The sequence below is a fragment of the Pleurodeles waltl genome, chromosome 11, assembly GCF_031143425.1.
Source record: "Pleurodeles waltl isolate 20211129_DDA chromosome 11, aPleWal1.hap1.20221129, whole genome shotgun sequence".
NCBI lineage: Eukaryota > Metazoa > Chordata > Amphibia > Caudata > Salamandridae > Pleurodeles > Pleurodeles waltl.
In genome coordinates this window covers 937,814,794-937,841,356 of record NC_090450.1, presented here as the reverse complement: position 1 = coordinate 937,841,356, position 26,563 = coordinate 937,814,794, and the positions used below count along the sequence as shown (strand labels likewise).

General features: G+C 48.1%; 3 non-coding genes across 3 annotated transcripts; all 3 read left to right on the top strand.

Moving 5' to 3' along the window:
• Nucleotides 1-2,819: 2,819 nt before the first annotated feature.
• LOC138266724 (U4 spliceosomal RNA) lies at nt 2,820-2,960 on the top strand. The gene has a single exon (XR_011199656.1). It is a non-coding gene; the product is annotated as a U4 spliceosomal RNA (small nuclear RNA).
• A 12,726-nt stretch (nt 2,961-15,686) lies between these two features.
• Nucleotides 15,687-15,827, top strand: LOC138266814 (U4 spliceosomal RNA). Its single transcript, XR_011199727.1, has one exon. It is a non-coding gene; the product is annotated as a U4 spliceosomal RNA (small nuclear RNA).
• Nucleotides 15,828-26,127: 10,300 nt separating this feature from the next.
• LOC138266815 (U4 spliceosomal RNA) lies at nt 26,128-26,268 on the top strand. The gene has a single exon (XR_011199728.1). It is a non-coding gene; the product is annotated as a U4 spliceosomal RNA (small nuclear RNA).
• Nucleotides 26,269-26,563: the final 295 nt, after the last annotated feature.

The window sequence follows — 26,563 nt, the reverse complement described above, 5'->3', positions numbered from 1 at the left end:
CTTTCCCAACAGGGAGGACCCTCAGAAGGGTGTGGACTACGGCCCATTTCAAGTTCTGTTTGGGCACCCTGTTAGAGATCCCCTTGCTTTTGTTAGGTAAGGCTGGGGACAACCTCTCAGGCCCCCAAACAAGACATAGTGGACTATGTGCTTGGCCTCAGATCAAGGATGGCTGAGTACATGAAGAGGGCTACTAAAAACCTTCAGGCCAGCCAGGAGCTCGGGAAGCAATGGCATGACCAGAAGGCTGTCCTAACTGTCTACCAGCCAGGACAGGAAGTGTGTGTCCTGGAGCTTGTGGCTCTCAGGGCACTCCAGGCAAAGTGGAGTGGTGCCCACACCATTGTGGAGAGAAAAGGGGGGGGTCAGCTACCTGGTAGACCTTGGCACTCCCGGAAGCCCCCATAACCCCTATTATGATAGGTCAGACATGGCTCTGATCATGGCTACTGATGAGCGACAGGAAGAGGAAAGAGACCCTCTCCCTGACCTCTTCTCCCACAATACAACTGATGGCTCAATTGATGGGGTAGTCCTTTCTGTCTGCCTCTCTGAGTCCCAAAAGGAGGACTGTAGAAACATCCTAGGGCAGTTCTCAGAACTTTTCTCCCTGACACCTGGTCAGACCACACGGTGTAAACACACCATTGACACAAGAGACAGTTTACCTGTGAATAGCAAAATTTACAGACAACCTGACCATGTGAGGGAGTGCATCAAATCTGAAGTTCAGAAGGTGCTAGACCTAGGGGTTATTGAGCCCTCAGATAGCCCTTGTCCAGCCCTGTAGTGCGTGTCCCAAAACCTCACTCCCGAGATGGAAAAAGAGAAATTAGGTTTTGTGTTGACTACAGAGGTCTCAAAACAGTTAAAAAACACTGATGCTCATCCTATATCTAGGGCAGATGACAAGTATCTGAGCACCTTTGACTTGACTGCTGGCTACTGGCAGATCAAGTTGGCAGATGATGTTAAACCCAAAACAGCATTTTCCACCCGTAGTGGGCATTATCACTTTACAGTGATGCCCTTTGGGTTGAAAATTGCACCTGCCACATTTCAGAGGCTGACTTATAAAGTTCTACAGGGGTTGGAAAGCTTCAGTGTAGCATATCTGGATAATATAGGTGTCTTTAGCTCCAGCTGGGAGAATCACCTGGTCTACCTAGGACAGTGGTCTTCAAACTTTTTTTGGCCACTCCCCCCCCCCCCCCAGAAAACTTTTTTAGAGGTTGGGCCCTCCCTCCCCACCACTACCAGAGGACAATTTCTGTATGTTGGTACTCTGCATCATCAACAGCTATCACCACCTGCATATCCCAAATCATAGCTGGTTATATTTGGCAAATAATATTGAACATGTGTTTAGCAAACTGAAGATTTGTGACTGCCTATGGGCCTCACTTACAAGAATCGGATGCGCCGACATTGATGCGTCAGATTTCTTCTGTTTCCCTATGATCCCCTAACAACGTCATAGATCCTCTGTATTTACAATACAGAGCTCCATGGTGCACGTTTTCACAGATGCATCAGAAAGTGTGATGCATCTGTTGGCGCTGAGCTTACGCATTGTTGGACAAGATCCGTAAAATGACACTGCTCTAGCAATGTGAGGAGGCTCTCCTTGGAAAAACCCCAGCATCAATTTTACGCCTACTCTGAGCAGGCGGTACAGTTTTGACGCAGTGAAGTCTCAAAATGACAAAGTGAAATGTAAATTTAACTGCGTCAGAACTATGTGGCTTTCTCCCTGGTAAGGCCTACCCTGCATACATTATACCTGGGGAAGGTATAATGTGACGGAAAGCTTTACAAACTGACGCATTGGGCCCCGTGTGTCAGTTTGTAAATCTGCAGCAGTTCTGTGCACTGCTAACGTCACTGGTGCGCCTATAAAAAAATGATGCAGCAGTGGTGAAAAGGGCATGTTAATTAGGCCCACAATATCACGGTCCCCATACTTTTTTACGGACTTCAACCGCTGCTTCCAGTTTGTTGGTATAGTCGCAGCAAAGTAGCAAACATAAATGCATACAGTATTCTCCAAAGTGTCGGTTCTGCTTTACACACACGAGCAGAATATTGGTTAGCTGCTGGTGTGCTCTCTGACCTACTTGAAGCGATTCTTAGCAAAAATATCTCCTTCGACTGTTGAAGAGACATATAGGTCTTTGAAGTTACTACTTATATAAATAAGGGGGCAACATTGATGTTTTCTTATTGCCCCCTTTCTTCCCCTTAATATGAGTCCACCATTTCCCGAGTTTCTCATTTTACAGATGTTCTCGGCACACTCTAAGATGTTTTCGAAACGACGAAACCAAAATTGTATTTTTTAAAGGTGTAAATGAAATGCAGCAAATGCAACTGTGTAGCTCAATGAAACGGCTCACCTGCAGTAAGTGCTGTATCGAAAAATGTAGTTTACCATTTACATTTCTTTCAATGATTACCATGCCTCCTTGGTAAACATTTGAAGACATGCTTTAAGAATTCGTGCTTCTTCCATTTCCACACCACATCGCTAGCAGCATGGACCCCATCTTCACATGAAGAGCATCAAACCTGTAACTAGGATGCAGCGCTACCTGTGCAACTATTTAGCATAAAATTTCCCAGAGTTCTCTGCTCGCCGGTATGGAATATTTGGGGCAGAGAGTGGACGGAACCTGCTAAAACAATCCTAACAAAGTGTATTATTTTGCCTGTTAGAAGCCAGATGAGGTGTAGTAATTCTTGGACAACTAAACGTTTCCTTGGTCTTTGTATCATGAGGTGTTACCCCGAGACGCACCTTTATTCGCCTTTTTATTGTTAGCTTTGCGCAGTGGCAGTATCGTAGCCAATCAGGTCTAACCGAGGCGCGATTATTGCTTATTGAAAACTTTACCCAATACCCCGCCATGACGATTTGAAATATAGTCGATATTGGCAATTTTTGACAGTCTCCAAGGAGACTTAATATTAATGTATAAAAATAAGACTTTTTTTAGTAGTTTATGTGAACGTGTTGGTGTCGGCTAGACCACACAGAGTTTATTTTCTTTTAGTTCACTGTTTTCGATTTAGTTTTAGTGTGTCGGAGTTTCTGCGTCCGGCAGGAACTTTCAGGATGCTTTCGTCTTGATTAGTTTTCGTATTTCTGTTGGAAGCCGTTTGTTATCAACAGGATAATGCGGAGAAAGTTCGCTCAGACTGTATGCAGTGTTTGAAACAGAACGAGAGCTGACGAAGGTGTCGAGCGTGACTTTTAACGTTATATAAAGTGGCATATTTAGGAGCCCCTAGCACCTCCTTGCTCCACATTTGCGTCCTTTTTTTTTTACGCAAATGCACGCAAATGTGGCCCAACGAGGCCAAAAACGCTGCGCCGTTTTTTAAATGCGACGTTACCATGGTGGCGTTAGGGTGGCGTTCAGGGGCTCAAGAAAAGTGGCAGCTCCACTTTTCATAAATCTGCCCCAAAGTGCATTTCTAAAGCGCTTCAGGGCACTCAATTACAGATGTTACCGAGCGCAAGGACAGAGGCGTACCATCTATTGGTACAGCAGGTGCCCAGGGGGCCGCTTTAACCCTAATTTTTCCCGTATTTTATCATTCAAACAGCAACAAAAGGGCCCATTTCCTTCCTTGCACTAGGGACCATTTTTTCACCTGAGAGGGATGAAAAGCTATAAGGTATATTTGAGAGCCCCTAGCGCCACTTTAGTGCTGCCATAGTGTCATTTTTTTTTACGCTAAGGCAGCGTTAAAGTGGCATTTTCCCCGGACCGTATTTACAAAGTGGCTCAATGCATGCATTGCACCACTTTGTAAACCCTTGCGTCATATTATGTATGCAAGGATGCAAGGAGGGCGTTCCTGCACTAGGAGAGGCGTAAAAATGGCACAAAGGAATCTGCGAGATTCCTTTGTGCCATTTTTACCTGCAATTTTTAACATTGTTAAAAAGAGGCTGACATTGGTTACAATGGGCCTCTGGGTGCTTTGCAGGGTTAGCGTCATTATTGTTTATGCTAATCCTGCAAAGCACCGGACTAGCGTAAAAAATTATGAGGCTAGTCACCCTAACTACTGCCATGGTGCGCCGTATTTTAAATACGGCACTACCATGGTGGCGTAAGGGGGGCGTTAAGGTACGCAGGAAAAATGACACTGCACCTAGTGCAAGCACAACTTTTCATAAATCTACCCCTGAGCGTGCATGCCCTGTTTGAATACTACGACAATGAGGTCACACAAAGATTCCTTGCATGGTTGCCTCGTCCAACTCAGCTACCAGATCCGGCACATGTGTAGGCTGCACGAGCACAGGGCACAGAACGTACACAGCGGCATGTACCATGCACGCAATAAAACTTAGGGCCAGATTTATGAAAAGTGGAGCTGCACCCAGTGCAGTGTCACTTTTCTTGCACCTGTAGAAAAGCACCCTCTTTTAGGCATGGTTACCCCCATTTTTTGCCTAATGTCAGTGTGTTTTTAACTGTGTTCACTGGGATCCTGCTAACTAAGACCCCCAGTGACTGTGCTCTCTTTCTCTAAATTCAGTTGTTCATGGTCTTTTTCACTCCATAATTGGTATACTGGTGCCCCCATGTAAGTTCCTAGTATATGGTACCCATGTACCCAGGGCACTGCAGCACCAGGAGTCCCACATGGGCTGCAGCATGTATTATGCCACTCATGGGAGCCCATGCAAAATCTCTCTGCAGGCCTGCCATTGCAGCCTGCGTGGAAGGGTGCATGCACTCTTTTTACTACAGGTCACTGAAGCAGGTTACTGTAAGTCACCCCTATGGCAGGCCCTCCTAGCCCAGAGGCCAGGGTGCATGTACCTGTGTGTGAGGGTGCCCCTGAATGAGCTGATGTGCCCTCACAAACTCCAGCTTCCTTTTCCTGGACTTTGTGAGTGCGGGTAAGCCATTTTACCTGTGTACTGGACATAGGCCACTACCTATGTCCGGCTACATAATGGTAACTCCAAACCCAGGCATGCTTGGTATCAAACATGTTGAAATCATACCCCAATACTGTTCCCAGTATTGGTTGTATGATCCCATGCACTGTGGGGGCTCCTTCGTGGACCCCCCAGTTTTGCTCCTACCAGTTTGCAAGGTCTTCCTGGGCAGCCTCGCTGCTGCCACCCTCCAGACAGGTTTCTGCCCTCCTGCTGCTTGAGCAGCTCAAGCCCAGGAAGGCAGAACACAGGATTTCCTTTGGGAGTGGGATTGGGAGATAACCCCTCTCCCTTTGGAAATAGGTGTTACAGGGCTTGGGAGGGGTAGCCTCCCCAAGCCACAGGTATGCTTTGAAATGCACATTTGGTGCCCTTCTTGCAGAAACTGGTTGGCACCAGTCCAGGGATACCGGTCCCTGCTCTGGTGCGAAACTGGACAATGTAAAGGGGAGTGACCACTCCCCTGTTTATCACCACCCCAGAGCTCCTACAGGGGATCACTTGGTTCTGCCATCTTGAATCCAGGATGGGCAGAGGCCCCTGGGAGCATCTGAGTGGCCAGGTCAGGCAGGTGACGTCACAGCCCCCTCCTGATAGGTGGTCACCCTGCTAGGTGACCAATCCCCCTTTTAGGGCTATATAGGGTCTCCCTCTTGGGTGGGTCCTCATATTCGACGTGCAAGATTCCAACAGGACTCCTCTGCAATGTTTACTTTTACTTCTGGCCACTGGAACCGCAACTGGACTCCACAGGAACCGACAATCTGCAGCTCCAGTGACGACTTTGCCTCTGCAACATTGTTTCTCTGGCTCCTCCCAGCTCCTGCAACATTTCCCTGGCTGTGCACCCTCTGAGGGTGGTAAGTCATCAGTCTGCACAAAAGAAGTAAGAAGGAATCTCGCTTGGAGTGAAGGAGTCACTCCCCAGTATCTGCAGCCACTAACGGCTCGACAACCAGCCACGTGGATCCTCTCTCCTGCAACTCTGTGTGCATCTTGCAACCCAGGTGGTGGTCTGAAGTTGTCCCCTTGGTCCTCTCTAACAGATGGCTATCTTTGGAGTGGGTGAGTCTTTGCCCCTCCTTGCATGAAAGTACTCCTGTGCACCACGACTCTAGCAGCTACCAAGGCTTGTTGGCTCTTCATCCAAGGAATCTTCAGGCTCCATGTAGTCCTGTCCTCCAGCTCTCGTCTCTGACATGGACAGTCTCCTTCCTGCTACTCCAGTGATGTGGAACTCTCTGCCAGGTGTGCTGAGTGGGCCTCACCGCGACTCCTGTTCTTGCTGCCAGTGGGTCGCCTGTGGGGCCTCCATCTTCGTCTCAAGACTCTTCTAGTTCGTGGGGGTCACCTGGGACTCCCCTCCATGGGTTGAGTCCCCTCTGACTCTCCTGGTCCCCAGCATTTCTACAAACTTTTTTTTTAGGAACTCTTGCCATTGCCAAGTCTTGTTAGTGGTTTTCCCTCACCACTTATGTGCTGCATCTCTCCTCGCGATGTGGAACACCGACTGCATCACTCCTGGAACTCCTCTTCTGCTCTTGTACTGCACAGCCGGCTCCTGTCCTTCCTCGTCAACCTGGTTCAGCATCACCAGAAGGGTGGGTAGTGGCTCCTCACCCAACCGGACACTGCAACTGGAACTGGACTGCGCCCCTTCTTTTGCAGGTCCTCTTCTGGCAGACTCCATCTTCAGTTTCTTCCAGTCTTGCTTGGGTCTTGCATTGTCCTTCTGCAAAGTTTCTCTGTGGGTTTGGGTGAAAAACAGGTAATTACCTCTCTTCTCCTGGTCGCTGGGGGTCACTCTTGTATTTACCTATTGGGGTCCCAAGTGCGTTCAGCTCCCCTCTACAGATCTTACTCACCTGGGTGGGGGTCCGACCTTCACATTCCACTTTTTTAGTACATGGCTTGTTCTCCCCCTAGGGTTCCTGTTGCATACTGTTCTTTCACTGTTTTCTATTGCATTTCAATGCCTTTTCCTATGTACCAGTGTGTATATATAATTGTGTTTACTCACCTGCTAACAGAGCATAACCTATATAGTAATTTAGCATTGATGTTACCAAATAAAGTGCCTTTATTTTTGTAACACTGTGTGGTTCTTTCATGTGTGTAAGTGTTGTGTGACTACAGTGGTATTGCATAAGCTTTGCATGTCTCCTAGATAAGCCTGGCCTGCTCATCCACAGCTACCTATAGAGAGCCTGGCTTCCTGGACACTGCCTACACTACACTAATAGGGATACCTCGACCTGGTATAGGGTGAGAATACCTTAGGCATATACCACACACCAGGCCCGCTTCCTACATTGGTGGTCTAGCGTTGGGATAAGCACTTGCAATTGCCTTACCACTCTGTCACTGGGTACTTTCCACAGGAAAGGCTAGTACTGTTAGGTACACAATACATCTAGTATTAGGGATCTAGTCTCCTGAGTTTGGGTAAGCTAGGGGTTGGTATAGCCCTTGCTCCAAACTTTGCTGGGAGCCTAGTGCTAGAGTAGTTAGGGACTCTACACCACTCTAGCTAGCTGACATGTCTTCAGCAGAGCATACCTCTCAGCCCATGGATTCTCCCTATGAGAACCGGACCTTCCAAGAATGTAGGGAGATATGTGCTGAGAGAAAGCTGAAGACAGGGAGAAATCCCAATAAATTCTACTTCTGGGCCTGCTCCTCCAGGATGGCCAGGAACATGCTGGTAGCCAGGAGGTGAGGAGGAAGAAGGAGAGTCTGACCGTCCAGTGCTAGAAAAAGATGATTTAGCCACTGAGGTGGGTCAGGAAGTACCCAAGGAGGATCAGGAAACGTCTAGACACACCCACAGTCCTGTCAGGAGCACTGTTAGCAGTTTAAAGGGGGGGTCACACCAGTAGGTCTACCTTTGTCCATAGAGGGCTGGTTGAGAGGGTGTCCAAGAATAGGAATAGATCCTCCTCTGCCCACTCTCACATCTCCTTGATATCTGAGGGAACCCACTGCTCAACTTAGGGGAAGAATCCCTAGGCAGGGAACTCAGGCAACTGAGAATAGAGGAAGCCAAGCTGAGGCTGCAGTAGCAACAGCTAGCCTTAGATAGGGAGGCCTTGGCAGTGGAGAGAGAAATGCAGGGGTTGGGGTTAGGACCCCACGATGGCAGACGTACTAGTTTCAGGGACAACAGGGTCAAGGAGGACTCTTTCGACTCTAGGAACCTGAACAAAGTAGTCCCACCTTACAAGATGGGTGATGACATGTACAAGTGGTTCACTGGTCTGGGGAGGGCCTGTAAGGTACAGCGGGTCCCTCAGAGGCAGTGGGCAGCTATTTTGTGGCTCTCCTTCTCTGACAAGGGTATGGACAGACTCCTCACAGTCAGAGAAGAAGATGCAGACAACCACACAGTTTTAAAATCTGCACTTTTAGGTGGCTTTGGTCTGACTACTGAACAATATGGAATCAAGATGAGAGAGACCAGGGAAGAGTCCTCACAGAATTGGGTTGATTTTGTGGCCTGTTCCTTGAAGGCCCTGGAAGGCTAATTGCATGGGAGCAAAGTCAATGATTATCAGGGCTTATACAGCCTAATCTTAAGAGAGCACATTTTGAATAATTGCGTGTCTGATCAGCTGCATCAGTACCTGGTGGACTATGATCTGACCTCTCCCCAAGAACTGGGTAAGAAGGCAGACAAGTGGGTCAGCACCAGGGTGAGTAGGAAGGCTCACACAGTGGGTGACCACAAAATGAAGGAAGCAGGTAAGTCTCAGTATAAGTGTGGGAACAAAGATAAAAAAAAAAAGTCTTCATCAGCCCACAAAACTCATCTGGTGATGGGAACAAATCCTCCTCTTCCTCTTCCTACTACAAAAAGCCTTGGTGTTATGTTTGCAAAAACAAAGGCCGTAGGGCAGGGGAGAGCTCCTGCCCTATGAAAGGCACCACTAAGTCTTCCACCACTACTACCCCCACTTGTATTTCTAGTTCCCCTCACAATAGCAGAAGCGGTGGGACTACTAACAGTAGTCAATCTAAGGGGCATATTTATACTCCGTTTGCGCCAAATTTGCGTTGTTTTTTTCGACGCAAATTCGGCGCAAAACTAACGCCATATTTATACTTTGGCGTTAGACGCGTCTAGCGCCAAAGTATGAGGAATGAGCGTCATTTTTTTGCGTGAACGCCTTCCTTGCGTTAATGAGATGCAAGGTAGGCGTTCCTGTCTAAAAAAATGACTGCGACGCAAATGCGTCGTATTTATACTCCCGGGCAAAAATCACGCCCGGGAGTGGGCGGGGCAAAAAATCCCGCATTTGCGCCTCTTTTTAACGCCTGGGTCAGGGCAGGCGTTAAGGGACCTGTGGGCTCAAAATGAGCCCACAGCTGCCCTCCCATGCCCCCAGGGACCCCCCCTGCCACCCTTGCCCACCCCAGGAGGACACCCAAGGATGGAGGGACCCATCCCAGGGACATTCAGATAAGTTCAGGTAAGTATAATTTTTTTTTTTTTTATATATTTTTTTGGCATAGGGGGGCCTGATTTGTGCCCCCCTACATGCCACAATGCCCAATGACCATGCCCAGGGGACATAAGTCCCCTGGGCATGGCCATTGGGCAAGGGGGCATGACTCCTGTCTTTACTAAGACAGGAGTCATGTAAATGGCGTCTGGGCGTCGTTAAAAATGGCGCAAATCGAGTGGAGGTGATTTTTTTGCCTCAACCTGACTTGCTCCATTTTAAGACGCCCTAACGCCATTTTCCCCAACGCCGGCGCTGCCTGGTGTACGTGGTTGTTTCCACGCACACCAGGCAGCGCCGGTCTGCTAGCACCGGCTAACGCCATTCAATAAATACGGCGCCCGCATGGCGCTTCAGAATGGCGTTAGCCGGCGCTAATCTTTTTGGCGCAAAACTGCGATAGCGCAGTTTTGCGTCAAAAAGTATAAATATGGCCCTAAGAGTGTATCTGGGCTCACCTTAGAGTCTGTAGTGGGGTCTGGGCTAGTTAGAGAGACCACTGAGGCTGTCTTGGTCCCTGCTGGGGGCATTGACTTTGCCACCCTTGTTGCCTGTCCCCTTAATATGGTATGTACAATCAGCATCCCCTCATAAATGGTGGTGAGGCTGAGGCCTACAGGGACACAGGTGCCAGGCTCACTATGGTGACTGAAAAACTGGTGTCTCCTGAGCAACACCTACTTGGTCACACGTAATAAGTGACTGACATTCAGAACAAGACCTTGTTCCACCTCATGGCAGTTATTGATTTCAGCTGGGTGGGTGGGTGGGGGGAGGGGGGTGTTACAGGTCCTAAAAAGGTTGTGGTTTCCTCAGACCTAACTGTAGAATGTCTACTAGGGGACGACTTGGAGACCTCAGCTTTGGCAGAGGGGGAATTGGAGGTGCACGCAGCAGTGCTGAGCATCCAGGGCATATCTATGCCCTTACCAGAGCACAGGCTAAGAAGCAAAAAGAGCAAGGAACCTTGGAGCCTGGAACAATGGCCTAAGAGCTTCCTAAATCCAAGGGCAGGAACTGTAAGAAGTTATGCCCTACTCCAGCCGCCAGTGAGGATTCAACTCTTGAGGATTCAGAATCCACTCCCTGGGTGGAACCTACACCAGAGGAGCTTCAAGCTGACACAGCTGAACTCTTGGGTGCAGGGGGGCCACCACGGATGAGCTCAGTAGGGAACACCAAGTTTATCCAACACTGGAGAGCTTGAGGCAGCAAGCTGCAGCACAACAGGCAGGGGATGTCAGTGGCACCCATAAGGTGTACTGGGAATACAGACTCCTTTATTCAGAGTCCAGGGATCTCAAAGTTGGTGCCACCAGAAGATTGGTGATCCCTCTGAAATGTAGGGAATTTCTGTTGACCCTTGCACATGACATTCCCCTGGCAGATCACTTGGGGCAAAGTAAGACTTGGGACAGGCTTGTCCCGCACTTTCACTGGCCCCACATGTCAGAAGACACAAATGTGTTTTCTCGCTCCTCTGTCACTTGTCAAGACAGGTGGCAACCCAAAGGCCCACCTCACTTCCACTTCCAGTGGTTTTGGTTCCCTTTGAGAGGGTTAGGGTAGATATTGTTGACCCCTTAAACCCTCCATCAGTCTCTGGGAACAGATGTATACTGGTGGTAGTAGACAATGCCACCAGGTACCCGGAGGCCATTCCTCTTAGGACCACTACAGCTCCTGCAGAGGCCAAAGCCCTCCTCATTATCTTTTCAAGGGCGGGCTTCCCAAAAGAAGTGGTATCAGACAGAGGTGCAAACTTCATGTCTGTATACCTGAAAGCCACGTGGAAGGAACGTGGTGTGACTTACAAGTTCACCACCCCTTACCATCCCCAGACAAATGGCTTAGTAGAGAGATTTAATAAAACTCTCAAGGGTTTGATAATGGGGCTCTCTGAAAAACTCCGCAGAAGATGGAATGTCCTATTACCATGCCTTCTCTTTCCCAACAGGGAGGACCCTCAGAAGGGTGTGGACTACGGCCCATTTCAAGTTCTGTTTGGGCACCCTGTTAGAGATCCCCTTGCTTTTGTTAGGTAAGGCTGGGGACAACCTCTCAGGCCCCCAAACAAGACATAGTGGACTATGTGCTTGGCCTCAGATCAAGGATGGCTGAGTACATGAAGAGGGCTACTAAAAACCTTCAGGCCAGCCAGGAGCTCGGGAAGCAATGGCATGACCAGAAGGCTATTCTAACTGTCTACCAGCCAGGACAGGAAGTGTGTGTCCTGGAGCTTGTGGCTCTCAGGGCACTCCAGGCAAAGTGGAGTGGTGCCCACACCATTGTGGAGAGAAAAGGGGGGGGGGTCAGCTACCTGGTAGACCTTGGCACTCCCGGAAGCCCCCATAACCCCGATTATGATAGGTCAGACATGGCTCTGCTCATGGCTACTGATGAGCGACAGGAAGAGGAAAGAGAACCTCTCCCTGACCTCTTCTCCCACAATACAACTGATGTCTCAATTGATGGGGTAGTCCTTTCTGTCTGCCTCTCTGAGTCCCAAAAGGAGGACTGTAGAAACATCCTAGGGCAGTTCTCAGAACTCTTCTCCCTGACACCTGGTCAGACCACACGGTGTAAACACATCATTGACACAAGGGACAGTTTGCCTGTGAATAGCAAAATTTACAGACAACCTGACCATGTGAGGGAGTGCATCAAATCTGAAGTTCAGAAGGTGCTAGACCTAGGGGTTATTGAGCCCTCAGATAGCCCTTGTCCAGCCCTGTAGTGCGTGTCCCAAAACCTCACTCCCGAGATGGAAAAAGAGAAATTAGGGTTTGTGTTGACTACAGAGGTCTCAAAACAGTTAAAAAACACTGATGCTCATCCTATATCTAGGGCAGATGACAAGTATCTGAGCACCTTTGACTTGACTGCTGGCTACTGGCAGATTAAGTTGGCAGATGATGTTAAACCCAAAACAGCATTTTCCATCCCTAGTGGGCATTATCACTTTACAGTGATGCCCTTTGGGTTGAAAATTGCACCTGCCACATTTCAGAGGCTGGTTTATAAAGTTCTACAGGGGTTGGAAAGCTTCAGTGTAGCATATCTGGATAATATAGGTGTCTTTAGCTCCAGCTGGGAGAATCACCTGGTCTACCTAGGACAGTGGTCTTCAAACTTTTTTTGGCCACTTGCCCCCCCCCCCCCCAGAAAACTTTTTTAGAGGTTGGGCCCTCCCTCCCCACCACTACCAGAGGACAATTTCTGTATGTTGGTACTCTGCATCATCAACAGCTATCACCACCTGCATATCCCAAATCATAGCTGGTTATATTTGGCAAATAATATTGAACATGTGTTTAGAAAACTGAAGATTTGTGACTGCCTATGGGCCTCACTTACAAGAATCTGATGCGCCGTCATTGATGCGTCAGATTTCTTCTGTTTCCCTATGATCCCCTAACAACGTCATAGATCCTCTGTATTTACAATACAGAGCTCCATGGTGCACGTTTTCACAGATGCATCAGAAAGTGTGATGCATCTGTTGGCACTGAGCTTACGCATTGTTGGACAAGATCCGTAAAATGACACTGCTCTAGCAATGTGAGGAGGCTCTCATTGGAAAAACCCCAGCATCAATTTTACGCCTACTCTGAGCAGGCGGTACAGTTTTGACGCAGTGAAGTCTCAAAATGACAAAGTGAAATGTAAATTTAACTGCGTCAGAACTATGTGGATTTCTCCCTGGTAAGGCCTACCCTGCATACATTATACCTGGGGAAGGTATAATGTGACGGAAAGCTTTACAAACTGACGCATTGGGCCCTGTGTGTCAGTTTGTAAATCTGCAGCAGTTCTGTGCACTGCTAACGTCACTGGTGCGCCCATAAAAAAATGATGCAGCAGTGGTGTAAAGGGCATGTTAATTAGGCCCACAATATCACGGTCCCCATGCTTTTTTACGGACTTCAACCGCTGCTTCCAGTTTGTTGGTATAGTCACAGCAAAGTAGCAAACATAAATGCATACAGTATTCTCCAAAGTGTCGGTTCTGCTTTACACACACGAGCAGAAAATTGGTTAGCTGCTGGTGTGCTCTCTGACCTACTTGAAGCGATTCTTAGCAAAAATATCTCCTTCGACTGTTGAAGAGACATATAGGTCTTTGAAGTTACTACTTATATAAATAAGGGGGCAACATTGATGTTTTCTTATTGCCCCCTTTCTTCCCCTTAATATGAGTCCACCATTTCCCGAGTTTCTCATTTTACAGATGTTCTCCGGCACACTCTAAGATGTTTTCGAAACGACGAAACCAAAATTGTATTTTTTAAAGGTGTAAATGAAATGCAGCAAATGCAACTGTGTAGCTCAATGAAACGGCTCACCTGCAGTAAGTGCTGTATCGAAAAATGTAGTTTACCATTTACATTTCTTTCAATGATTACCATGCCTCCTTGGTAAACATTTGAAGACATGCTTTAAGAATTCGTGCTTCTTCCATTTCCACACCACATCGCTAGCAGCATGGACCCCATCTTCACATGAAGAGCATCAAACCTGTAACTAGGATGCAGCGCTACCTGTGCAACTATTTAGCATAACATTTCCCAGAGTTCTCTGCTCGCCGGTATGGAATATTTGGGGCAGAGAGTGGACGGAACCTGATAAAACAATCCTAACAAAGGGCCGTATTTATACTCCGTTTGCGCCGAATTTGCGTCGTTTTTTTCGACGCAAATTCGACGCTAAACTAACGCCAACTAACGCCATATTTATACTATGGCGTTAGAGGCGAATAGCGCCAAAGTTCCCGGAATGTGCGTCATTTTTTAGCGTGAACCCCTTCCTTGCGTTAATGATATGCAAGGGAGGCGTTCCCGTCTAAAAAATGACTCCCAGGCCTTTACGTGGTATTTATACTCCCGGGCAAAAGAGACGCCCGGGAGTGGGCGTGGCTAAAAACGGCGCATTTGCGCCGCTTTTTAACGCCTGGGTCAGGCATGGCGTTAAGGGACAAGTGGGCTCAAAATGAGCCCAGAGTGCCCTCCCCTGCCCCCAGGGACCCCCCCTGCCACCCTTGCCCACCCCAGGAGGACACCCAAGGCTGGAGGGACCCACCCCAGGGACATTCAGGTAAGTATTTTTTTTTTTTTTTTTAATAATTTTTTTTGGCATAGGGGGGCCTGATTTGTGCCCCCCTACATGCCACTATGCCCAATGACCATGCCCAGGGGACAGAAGTCCCCTGGGCATGGCCATTGGGCAAGGGGGCATGACTCCTATCTTTACAATGATAGGAGTCATGTTGATGGGGGATGGGCGTCGAAAATAAATGGCGCAAGTCGGGTTATGACGATTTTTTCGACGTAACCTGACTTGCCCCATTTTAAGACGCCCATGCGCCATTTTCCCCCTACGCCGGCGCTGCCTGGTGTACGTGGTTTTTCTCGCGCACACCAGGCAGCGCCGGTCTGCTTGCGCCGGCTAACGCCATTCAATAAATACGGCGCCCGCATGGCGCTTCAGAATGGCGTTAGCCGGCGCAAAACTTTTTGACGCTAAACTGCGTTAGCGCAGTTTAGCGTCAAAAAGTATAAATATGGGCCATAGGTCTTTGAAGTTACTACTTATATAAATAAGGGGGCAACATTGATGTTTTCTTATTGCCCCCTTTCTTCCCCTTAATATGAGTCCACCATTTCCCGAGTTTCTCATTTTACAGATGTTCTCCGGCACACTCTAAGATGTTTTCGAAACGACGAAACCAAAATTGTATTTTTTAAAGGTGTAAATGAAATGCAGCAAATGCAACTGTGTAGCTCAATGAAACGGCTCACCTGCAGTAAGTGCTGTATCGAAAAATGTAGTTTACCATTTACATTTCTTTCAATGATTACCATGCCTCCTTGGTAAACATTTGAAGACATGCTTTAAGAATTCGTGCTTCTTCCATTTCCACACCACATCGCTAGCAGCATGGACCCCATCTTCACATGAAGAGCATCAAACCTGTAACTAGGATGCAGCGCTACCTGTGCAACTATTTAGCATAAAATTTCCCAGAGTTCTCTACTCGCCGGTATGGAATATTTGGGGCAGAGAGTGGACGGAACCTGATAAAACAATCCTAACAAAGTGTATTATTTTGCCTGTTAGAAGCCAGTGGAGGTGTAGTAATTCTTGGACAACTAAACGTTTCCTTGGTCTTTGTATCATGAGGTGGTACCCCGAGACGCACCTTTATTCGCCTTTTTATTGTTAGCTTTGCGCAGTGGCAGTATCGTAGCCAATGAGGTCTAACCGAGGCGCGATTATTGCTTATTGAAAACTTTACCCAATACCCCGCCATGACGATTTGAAATATAGTCGATATTGGCAATTTTTGACAATCTCCAAGGAGACTGAATATTAATGTATAAAAATAAGATTTTTTTTTTGTAGTTTATGTGAACGTGTTGGTGTCGGCTAGACCGCACAGAGTTTATTTTCTTTTAGTTCACTGTTTTCGATTTAGTTTTAGTGTGTCGGAGTTTCTGCATCCGGCAGGAACTTTCAGGATGCTTTCGTCTTGATTAGTTTTCGTATTTCTGTTGGAAGCCGTTTGTTATCAACAGGATAATGCGGAGAAAGTTCGCTCAGACTGTATGCAGTGTTTGAAACAGAACGAGAGCTGACGAAGGTGTCGAGCGTGACTTTTAACGTTATATAAAGTGGCATATTTAGGAGCCCCTAGCGCCTCCTTGCTCCACATTTGCGTCCTTTTTTTTAGACGCAAATGTGGCCCAACGAGGCCAAAAACGCTGCGCCGTTTTTTAAATGCGACGTTACCATGGTGGCGTTAGGGTGGCGTTCAGGGGCTCAAGAAAAGTGGCCGCTCCACTTTTCATAAATCTGCCCCAAAGTGCATTTCTAAAGCGCTTCAGGGCACAGATGTTACCGAGCTCAAGGACAGAGGCGTACCATCTATTGGTACAGCAGGTGCCCAGGGGGCCGCTTTAACCCTAATTTTTCCCGTATTTTATCATTCAAACAGCAACAAAAGGGCCCATTTCCTTCCTTGCACTAGGGACCATTTTTTCACCTGAGAGGGATGAAAAGCTATAAGGTATATTTGAGAGCCCCTAGCGCCACTTTAGTCCTGCCATAGCGTCATTTTTTTTTTACGCTAAGGCAGCGTTAAAGTGGCATTTTCCCCGGACCGTATTTACAAAGTGGCTCAATGCATGCATTGCACCACTTTGTAAACCCTTGCGTCATATTATGTATGGAAGGATGCCAGGAGGGCGTTCCTGCACTAGGAGAGGCGTAAAAATGGCACAAAGGAATCTACGAGATTCCTTTGTGCCATTTTTACCTGCAATTTTTAACATTGTTAAAAAGAGGCTGACATTGGTTACAATGGGCCTCTGGGTGCTTTGCAGGGTTAGCGTCATTATTGTTTATGCTAATCCTGCAAAGCACCGGACTAGCGTAAAAAATTATGAGGCTAGTCACCCTAACTACTGCCATGGTGCGCCGTATTTTAAATACGGCACTACCATGGTGGCGTGAGGGGGGCGTTAAGGTGCGCAGGAAAAATGACACTGCACCTAGTGCAAGCACAACTTTTCATAAATCTACCCCTGAGCGTGTATGCCCTGTTTGAATACTACGACAATGAGGTCACACAAAGATTCCTTGCATGGTTGCCTCGTCCAACTCAGCTACCAGATCCGGCACATGTGTAGACTGCACGAGCACAGGGCACAGAACGTACACAGCGGCATGTACCATGCACGCAATAAAACTTAGGGCCAGATTTATGAAAAGTGGAGCTGCACCCAGTGCAGTGTCACTTTTCTTGCACCTGTAGAAAAGCACCCTCTTTTTGGCATGGTTACCCCCATTTTTTGCCTAATGTCAGTGTGTTTTTAACTGTGTTCACTGGGATCCTGCTAACTAAGACCCCCAGTGACTGTGCTCTCTTTCTCTAAATTCAGTTGTTCATGGTCTTTTTCACTCCATAATTGGTATACTGGTGCCCCCATGTAAGTTCCTAGTATATAGTACCCACGTACCCAGGGCACTGCGGCACCAGGAGTCCCACATGGGCTGCAGCATGTATTATGCCACTCATGGGAGCCCATGCAAAATCTCTCTGCAGGCCTGCCATTGCAGCCTGCGTGGAAGGGTGCGTGCACTCTTTTTACTACAGGTCACTGAAGCAGGTTACTGTAAGTCACCCCTATGGCAGGCCCTCCTAGCCCAGAGGGCAGGGTGCATGTACCTGTGTGTGAGGGTGCCCCTGAATGAGCTGAGGTGCCCCCACAAACTCCAGCTCCATTTTCCTGGACTTTGTGAGTGCGGGTAAGCCATTTTACCTGTGTACTGGACATAGGCCACTACCTATGTCCGGCTACATAATGGTAACTCCAAACCCAGGCATGCTTGGTATCAAACATGTTGAAATCATACCCCAATACTGTTCCCAGTATTGGTTGTATGATCCCATGCACTGTGGGGGCTCCTTCGTGGACCCCCCAGTTTTGCTCCTACCAGTTTGCAAGGTCTTCCTGGGCAGCCTCGCTGCTGCCACCCTCCAGACAGGTTTCTGCCCTCCTGCTGCTTGAGCAGCTCAAGCCCAGGAAGGCAGAACACAGGATTTCCTTTGGGAGTGGGATTGGGAGATAACCCCTCTCCCTTTGGAAATAGGTGTTACAGGGCTTGGGAGGGGTAGCCTCCCCAAGCCACAGGTATGCTTTGAAAGGCACATTTGGTGCCCTTCTTGCAGAAACTGGTTGGCACCAGTCCAGGGATACCGGTCCCTGCTATGGTGCGAAACTGGACAATGTAAAGGGGAGTGACCACTCCCCTGTTTATCACCACCCCAGAGCTCCTACAGGGGATCACTTGGTTCTGCCATCTTGAATCCAGGATGGGCGAGAGGCCCCTGGGAGCATCTGAGTGGCCAGGTCAGGCAGGTGACGTCACAGCCCCCTCCTGATAGGTGGTCACCCTGCTAGGTGACCAATCCCCCTTTTAGGGCTATATAGGGTCTCCCTCTTGGGCGGGTCCTCAGATTCGACGTGCAAGATTCCAACAGGACTCCTCTGCAATGTTTACTTTTACTTCTGGCCACTGGAACCGCAACTGGACTCCACAGGAACCGACAATCTGCAGCTCCAGTGACGACTTTGCCTCTGCAACATTGTTTCTCTGGCTCCTCCCAGCTCCTGCAACATTTCCCTGGCTGTGCACCCTCTGAGGGTGGTAAGTCATCAGTCTGCACAAAAGAAGTAAGAAGGAATCTCGCTTGGAGTGAAGGAGTCACTCCCCAGTATCTGCAGCCACCAACGGCTCGACAACCAGCCACGTGGATCCTCGCTCCTGCAACTCTGTGTGCATCCTGCAACCCAGGTGGTGGTCTGAAGTTGTCCCCTTGGTCCTCTCTAACAGATGCCTATCTTTGGAGTGGGTGAGTCTTTGCCCCTCCTTGCATGACAGTACTCCTGTGCACCACGACTCTAGCAGCTACCAAGGCTTGTTGGCTCTTCATCCAAGGAATCTTCAGGCTCCATGTAGTCCTGTCCTCCAGCTCTCGTCTCTGACATGGACAGTCTCCTTCCTGCTACTCCAGTGATTTGGAACTCTCTGCCAGGTGTGCTGAGTGGGCCTCACCGCGACTCCTGTTCTTGCTGCCAGCGGGTCGCCTGTGGGGCCTCCATCTTCGTCTCAAGACTCTTCTAGTTCGTGGGGGTCACCTGGGACTCCCCTCCATGGGATGAGTCCCCTCTGACTCTCCTGGTCCCCAGCATTTCTACAAACTTTTTTTTTAGGAACTCTTGCCATTGCCAAGTCTTGTTAGTGGTTTTCCCTCACCACTTATGTGCTGCATCTCTCCTCGCGATGTGGAACACCGACTGCATCACTCCTGGAACTCCTCTTCTGCTCTTGTGCTGCACAGCCGGCTCCTGTCCTTCCTCGTCAACCTGGTTCAGCATCACCAGAAGGGTGGGTAGTGGCTCCTGACCCAACCGGACACTCCAACTGGAACTGGACTGCTCCCCTTCTTTTGCAGGTCCTCTTCTGGCAGACTCCATCTTCAGTTTCTTCCAGTCTTGCTTGGGTCTTGCATTGTCCTTCTGCAAAGTTTCTCTGTGGGTTTGGGTGAAAAACAGGTAATTACCTCTCTTCTCCAGGTCGCTGGGGGTCACTCTTGTATTTACCTATTGGGGTCCCAAGTGCGTTCAGCTCCCCTCTACTCACCTGGGTGGGGGTCCGACCTTCACATTCCACTTTTTTAGTACATGGCTTGTTCTCCCCCTAGGGTTCCTGTTGCATACTGTTCTTTCACTGTTTTCTATTGCATTTCAATGCCTTTTCCTATGTACCAGTGTGTATATATAATTGTGTTTACTCACCTGCTAACAGAGCATAACCTATATAGTAATTTAGTATTGATGTTACCAAATAAAGTGCCTTTATTTTTGTAACACTGTGTGGTTCTTTCATGTGTGTAAGTGTTGTGTGACTACAGTGGTATTGCATAAGCTTTGCATGTCTCCTAGATAAGCCTGGCCTGCTCATCCACAGATACCTATAGAGAGCCTGGCTTCCTGGACACTGCCTACACTACACTAATAGGGATACCTCGACCTGGTATAGGGTGAGAACACCTTAGGCATATACCACACACCAGGCCAGCTTCCTACATTGGTGGTCTAGCGTCGGGATAAGCACTTGCAATTGCCTTACCACTCTGCCACTGGGTACTTTCCACAGGAAAGGCTAGTACTGTTAGGTACACAATACATCTAGTATTAGGGATCTAGTCTCCTGAGTTTGGGTAAGCTAGGGGTTGGTATAGCCCTTGCTCCAAACTTTGCTGGGAGCCTAGTGCTAGAGTAGTTAGGGACTCTACACCACTCTAGCTAGCTGACATGTCTTCAGCAGAGCATACCTCTCAGCCCATGGATTCTCCCTATGAGAACCGGACCTTCCAAGAACTTAGGGAGATATGTGCTGAGAGAAAGCTGAAGACAGGGAGAAAATCCAATAAATTCTACTTCTGGGCCGGCTCCTCCAGGATGGCCAGGAACATGCTGGTAGCCAGGAGGTGAGGAGGAAGAAGAAGAGTCTGACCGTCCAGTGCTAGAAAAAGATGATTTAGCCACTGAGGTGGGTCAGGAAGTACCCAAGGAGGATCAGGAAACGTCTAGACACACCCACAGTCCTGTCAGGAGCACTGTTAGCAGTTTAAAGGGGGGTCACACCAGTAGGTCCACCTTTGTCCATAGAGGGCTGGTTGAGGGGGTGTCCAAGAATAAGAATAGATCCTCCTCTGCCCACTCTCACATCTCCTTGATATCTGAGGGAACCCACTGCTCAACTTCAGGGGAAGAATCCCTAGGCAGGGAACTCAGGCAACTGAGAATAGAGGAAGCCAAGCTGAGGCTGCAGTAGCAGCAGCTAGCCTTAGATAGGGAGGCCTTGGCAGTGGAGAGAGAAATGCAGGGGTTGGGGTTAGGACCCCTACTTGGCAGACGTACTAGTTTCAGGGACAACAGGGTCAAGGAGGACTCTTTCGACTCTAGGAACCTGAACAAAGTAGTCCCATCTTACAAGATGGGTGATGACATGTACAAGTGGTTCACTGGTCTGGGGAGGGCCTGTAAGGTACAGCGGGTCCCTCAGAGGCAGTGGGCAGCTATTTTGTGGCTCTCCTTCTCTGACAAGGGTATGGACAGACTCCTCACAGTCAGAGAAGAAGATGCAGACAACCACACAGTTTTAAAATCTGCACTTTTAGGTGCCTTTGGTCTGACTACTGAACAATATGGAATCAAGATGAGAGAGACCAGGGAAGAGTCCTCACAGAATTGGGTTGATTTTGTGGCCTGTTCCTTGAAGGCCCTGGAAGGCTAATTGCATGGGAGCAAAGTCAATGATTATCAGGGCTTATACAGCCTAATCTTAAGAGAGCACATTTTGAATAATTGCGTGTCTGATCAGCTGCATCAGTACCTGGTGGACTATGATCTGACCTCTCCCCAAGAACTGGGTAAGAAGGCAGACAAGTGGGTCAGCACCAGGGTGAGTAGGAAGGCTCACACAGTGGGTGACCACAAAATGAAGGAAGCAGGTAGGTCTCAGTATAAGCGTGGGGACAAAGATAAAAAAAAAGTCTTTATCAGCCCACAAAACCCATCTGGTGATGGGAACAAATCCTCCTCTTCCTCTTCCTACTACAAAAAGCCTTGGTGTTATGTTTGCAAAAACAAAGGCCGTAGGGTAGGGGAGAGCTCCTGCCCTATGAAAGGCACCACTAAGTCTTCCACCACTACTACCCCCACTTGTACTTCTAGTTCCCCTCACAATAGCAGTAGCGGTGGGACTACTAACAGTAGTCAATCTAAGAGTGTATCTGGGCTCACCTTAGAGTCTGTAGTGGGGTCTGGGCTAGTTAGAGAGACCACTGAGGCTGTCTTGGTCCCTGCTGGGGGCATTGACTTCGCCACCCTTGTTGCCTGTCCCCTTAATATGGGTATGTACAATCAGCATCCCCTCATAAATGGTGGTGAGGCTGAGGCCTACAGGGACACAGGTGCCAGGCTCACTATGGTGACTGAAAAACTGGTGTCTCCTGAGCAACACCTACTTGGTCACACGTAATAAGTGACTGACATTCAGAACAAGACCTTGTTCCACCTCATGGCAGTTATTGATTTCAGCTGGGGGGAGGGGGGTGTAACAGGTCCTAAAAAGGTTGTGGTTTCCTCAGACCTAACTGTAGAATGTCTACTAGGGGACGACTTGGAGACCTCAGCTTTGGCAGAGGTGGAATTGGAGGTGCACGCAGCAATGCTGAGCATCCAGGGCATATCTATGCCCTTACCAGAGCACAGGCTAAGAAGCAAAAAGAGCAAGGAACCTTGGAGCCTGGAACAATGGCCTAAGAGCTTCCTAAATCCAAGGGCAGGAACTGTAAGAAGTTATGCCCTACTCCAGCCGCCAGTGAGGATTCAACTCTTGAGGGTTCAGAATCCACTCCCTGGGTGGAACCTACACCAGAGGAGCTTCAAGCTGACACAGCTGAACTCTTGGGTGCAGGGGGGCCACCAGGGATGAGCTCAGTAGGGAACACCAAGTTTATCCAACACTGGAGAGCTTGAGGCAGCAAGCTGCAGCACAACAGGCAGGGGATGTCAGTGGCACCCATAAGGTGTACTGGGAATACAGACTCCTTTATTCAGAGTCCAGGGATCTCAAAGTTGGTGCCACCAGAAGATTGGTGATCCCTCTGAAATGTAGGGAATTTCTGTTGACCCTTGCACATGACATTCCCCTGGCAGATCACTTGGGGCAAAGTAAGACTTGGGACAGGCTTTTCCCGCACTTTCACTGGCCCCACATGTCAGAAGACACAAATGTGTTTTCTCGCTCCTCTGTCACTTGTCAAGACAGGTGGCAACCCAAAGGCCCCCCTCACTTCCACTTCCAGTGGTTTTGGTTCCCTTTGAGAGGGTTGGGGTAGATATTGTTGACCTCTTAAACCCTCCATCAGTCTCTGGGAACTGATGTACACTGGTGGTAGTGGACAATGGCACCAGGTAACCGGAGTCCATTCCTCTTAGGACCACTACAGCTCCTGCAGAGGCCAAAGCCCTCCTCATTATCTTTTCAAGGACGGGCTTCCCAAAAGAAGTGGTATCAGACAGAGGTGCAAACTTCATGTCTGTATACCTGAAAGCCACGTGGAAGGAACGTGGTGTGACTTACAAGTTCACCACCCCTTACCATCCCCAGACAAATGGCTTAGTAGAGAGATTTAATAAAACTCTCAAGGGTTTGATAATGGGGCTCTCTGAAAAACTCCGCAGGAGATGGAATGTCCTATTACCATGCCTTCTCTTTCCCAACAGGGAGGACCCTCAGAAGGGTGTGGACTACGGCCCATTTCAAGTTCTGTTTGGGCACCCTGTTAGAGATCCCCTTGCTTTTGTTAGGTAACGCTGGGGACAACCTCTCAGGCCCCCAAACAAGACATAGTGGACTATGTGCTTGGCCTCAGATCAAGGATGGCTGAGTACATGAAGAGGGCTACTAAAAACCTTCAGGCCAGCCAGGAACTCGGGAAGCAATGGCATGACCAGAAGGCTGTCCTAACTGTCTACCAGCCAGGACAGGAAGTGTGTGTCCTGGAGCTTGAGGCTCTCAGGGCACTCCAGGCAAAGTGGAGTGGTGCCCACACCATTGTGGAGAGAAAAGGGGGGGTCAGCTACCTGGTAGACATTGGCACTCCCGGAAGCCCCCATAACCCCTATTATGATAGGTCAGACATGGCTCTGCTCATGGCTACTGATGAGCGACAGGAAGAGGAAAGAGACCCTCTCCCTGACCTCTTCTCCCACAATACAACTGATGGCTCAATTGATGGGGTAGTCCTTTCTGTCTGCCTCTCTGAGTCCCAAAAGGAGGACTGTAGAAACATCCTAGGGCAGTTCTCAGAACTCTTCTCCCTGACACCTGGTCAGACCACACGGTGTAAACACACCATTGACAAAAGAGACAGTTTGCCTGTGAATAGCAAAATTTACAGACAACCTGACCATGTGAGGGAGTGCATCAAATCTGAAGTTCAGAAGGTGCTAGACCTAGGGGTTATTGAGCCCTCAGATAGCCCTTGTCCAGCCCTGTAGTGCGTGTCCCAAAACCTCACTCCCGAGATGGAAAAAGAGAAATTAGGTTTTGTGTTGACTACAGAGGTCTCAAAACAGTTAAAAAACACTGATGCTCATCCTATATCTAGGGCAGATGACAAGTATCTGAGCACCTTTGACTTGACTGCTGGCTACTGGCAGATCAAGTTGGCAGATGATGTTAAACCCAAAACAGCATTTTCCACCCCTAGTGGGCATTATCACTTTACAGTGATGCCCTTTGGGTTGAAAATTGCACCTGCCACATTTCAGAGGCTGGTTTATAAAATTCTACAGGGGTTGGAAAGCTTCAGTGTAGCATATCTGGATAATATAGGTGTCTTTAGCTGGGAGAATCACCTGGTCTACCTAGGACAGTGGTCTTCAAACTTTTTTTGGCCACTCCCCCCCCCCCCAAGAAAACTTTTTTAGAGGTTGGGCCCTCCCTCCCCACCACTACCAGAGGACAATTTCTGTATGTTGGTACTCTGCATCATCAACAGCTATCACCACCTGCATATCCCAAATCATAGCTGGTTATATTTGGCAAATAATATTGAACATGTGTTTAGCAAACTGAAGATTTGTGACTGCCTATGGGCCTCACTTACAAGAATCGGATGCGCCGACATTGATGCGTCAGATTTCTTCTGTTTCCCTATGATCCCCTAACAACGTCATAGATCCTCTGTATTTACAATACAGAGCTCCATGGTGCACGTTTTCACAGATGCATCAGAAAGTGTGATGCATCTGTTGGCGCTGAGCTTACGCATTGTTGGACAAGATCCGTAAAATGACACTGCTCTAGCAATGTGAGGAGGCTCTCCTTGGAAAAACCCCAGCATCAATTTTACGCCTACTCTGAGCAGGCGGTACAGTTTTGACGCAGTGAAGTCTCAAAATGACAAAGTGAAATGTAAATTTAACTGCGTCAGAACTATGTGGCTTTCTCCCTGGTAAGGCCTACCCTGCATACATTATACCTGGGGAAGGTATAATGTGACGGAAAGCTTTACAAACTGACGCATTGGGCCCCGTGTGTCAGTTTGTAAATCTGCAGCAGTTCTGTGCACTGCTAACGTCACTGGTGCGCCCATAAAAAAATGATGCAGCAGTGGTGTAAAGGGCATGTTAATTAGGCCCACAATATCACGGTCCCCATACTTTTTTACGGACTTCAACCGCTGCTTCCAGTTTGTTGGTATAGTCACAGCAAAGTAGCAAACATAAATGCATACAGTATTCTCCAAAGTGTCGGTTCTGCTTTACACACACGAGCAGAATATTGGTTAGCTGCTGGTGTGCTCTCTGACCTACTTGAAGCGATTCTTAGCAAAAATATCTCCTTCGACTGTTGAAGAGACATATAGGTCTTTGAAGTTACTACTTATATAAATAAGGGGGCAACATTGATGTTTTCTTATTGCCCCCTTTCTTCCCCTTAATATGAGTCCACCATTTCCCGAGTTTCTCATTTTACAGATGTTCTCCGGCACACTCTAAGATGTTTTCGAAACGACGAAACCAAAATTGTATTTTTTAAAGGTGTAAATGAAATGCAGCAAATGCAACTGTGTAGCTCAATGAAACGGCTCACCTGCAGTAAGTGCTGTATCGAAAAATGTAGTTTACCATTTACATTTCTTTCAATGATTACCATGCCTCCTTGGTAAACATTTGAAGACATGCTTTAAGAATTCGTGCTTCTTCCATTTCCACACCACATCGCTAGCAGCATGGACCCCATCTTCACATGAAGAGCATCAAACCTGTAACTAGGATGCAGCGCTACCTGTGCAACTATTTAGCATAACATTTCCCAGAGTTCTCTGCTCGCCGGTATGGAATATTTGGGGCAGAGAGTGGACGGAACCTGATAAAACAATCCTAACAAAGTGTATTATTTTGCCTGTTAGAAGCCAGTGGAGGTGTAGTAATTCTTGGACAACTAAACGTTTCCTTGGTCTTTGTATCATGAGGTGGTACCCCGAGACGCACCTTTATTCGCCTTTTTATTGTTAGCTTTGCGCAGTGGCAGTATCGTAGCCAATGAGGTCTAACCGAGGCGCGATTATTGCTTATTGAAAACTTTACCCAATACCCCGCCATGACGATTTGAAATATAGTCGATATTGGCAATTTTTGACAGTCTCCAAGGAGACTGAATATTAATGTATAAAAATAAGATTTTTTTTTTGTAGTTTATGTGAACGTGTTGGTGTCGGCTAGACCGCACAGAGTTTATTTTCTTTTAGTTCACTGTTTTCGATTTAGTTTTAGTGTGTCGGAGTTTCTGCATCCGGCAGGAACTTTCAGGATGCTTTCGTCTTGATTAGTTTTCGTATTTCTGTTGGAAGCCGTTTGTTATCAACAGGATAATGCGGAGAAAGTTCGCTCAGACTGTATGCAGTGTTTGAAACAGAACGAGAGCTGACGAAGGTGTCGAGCGTGACTTT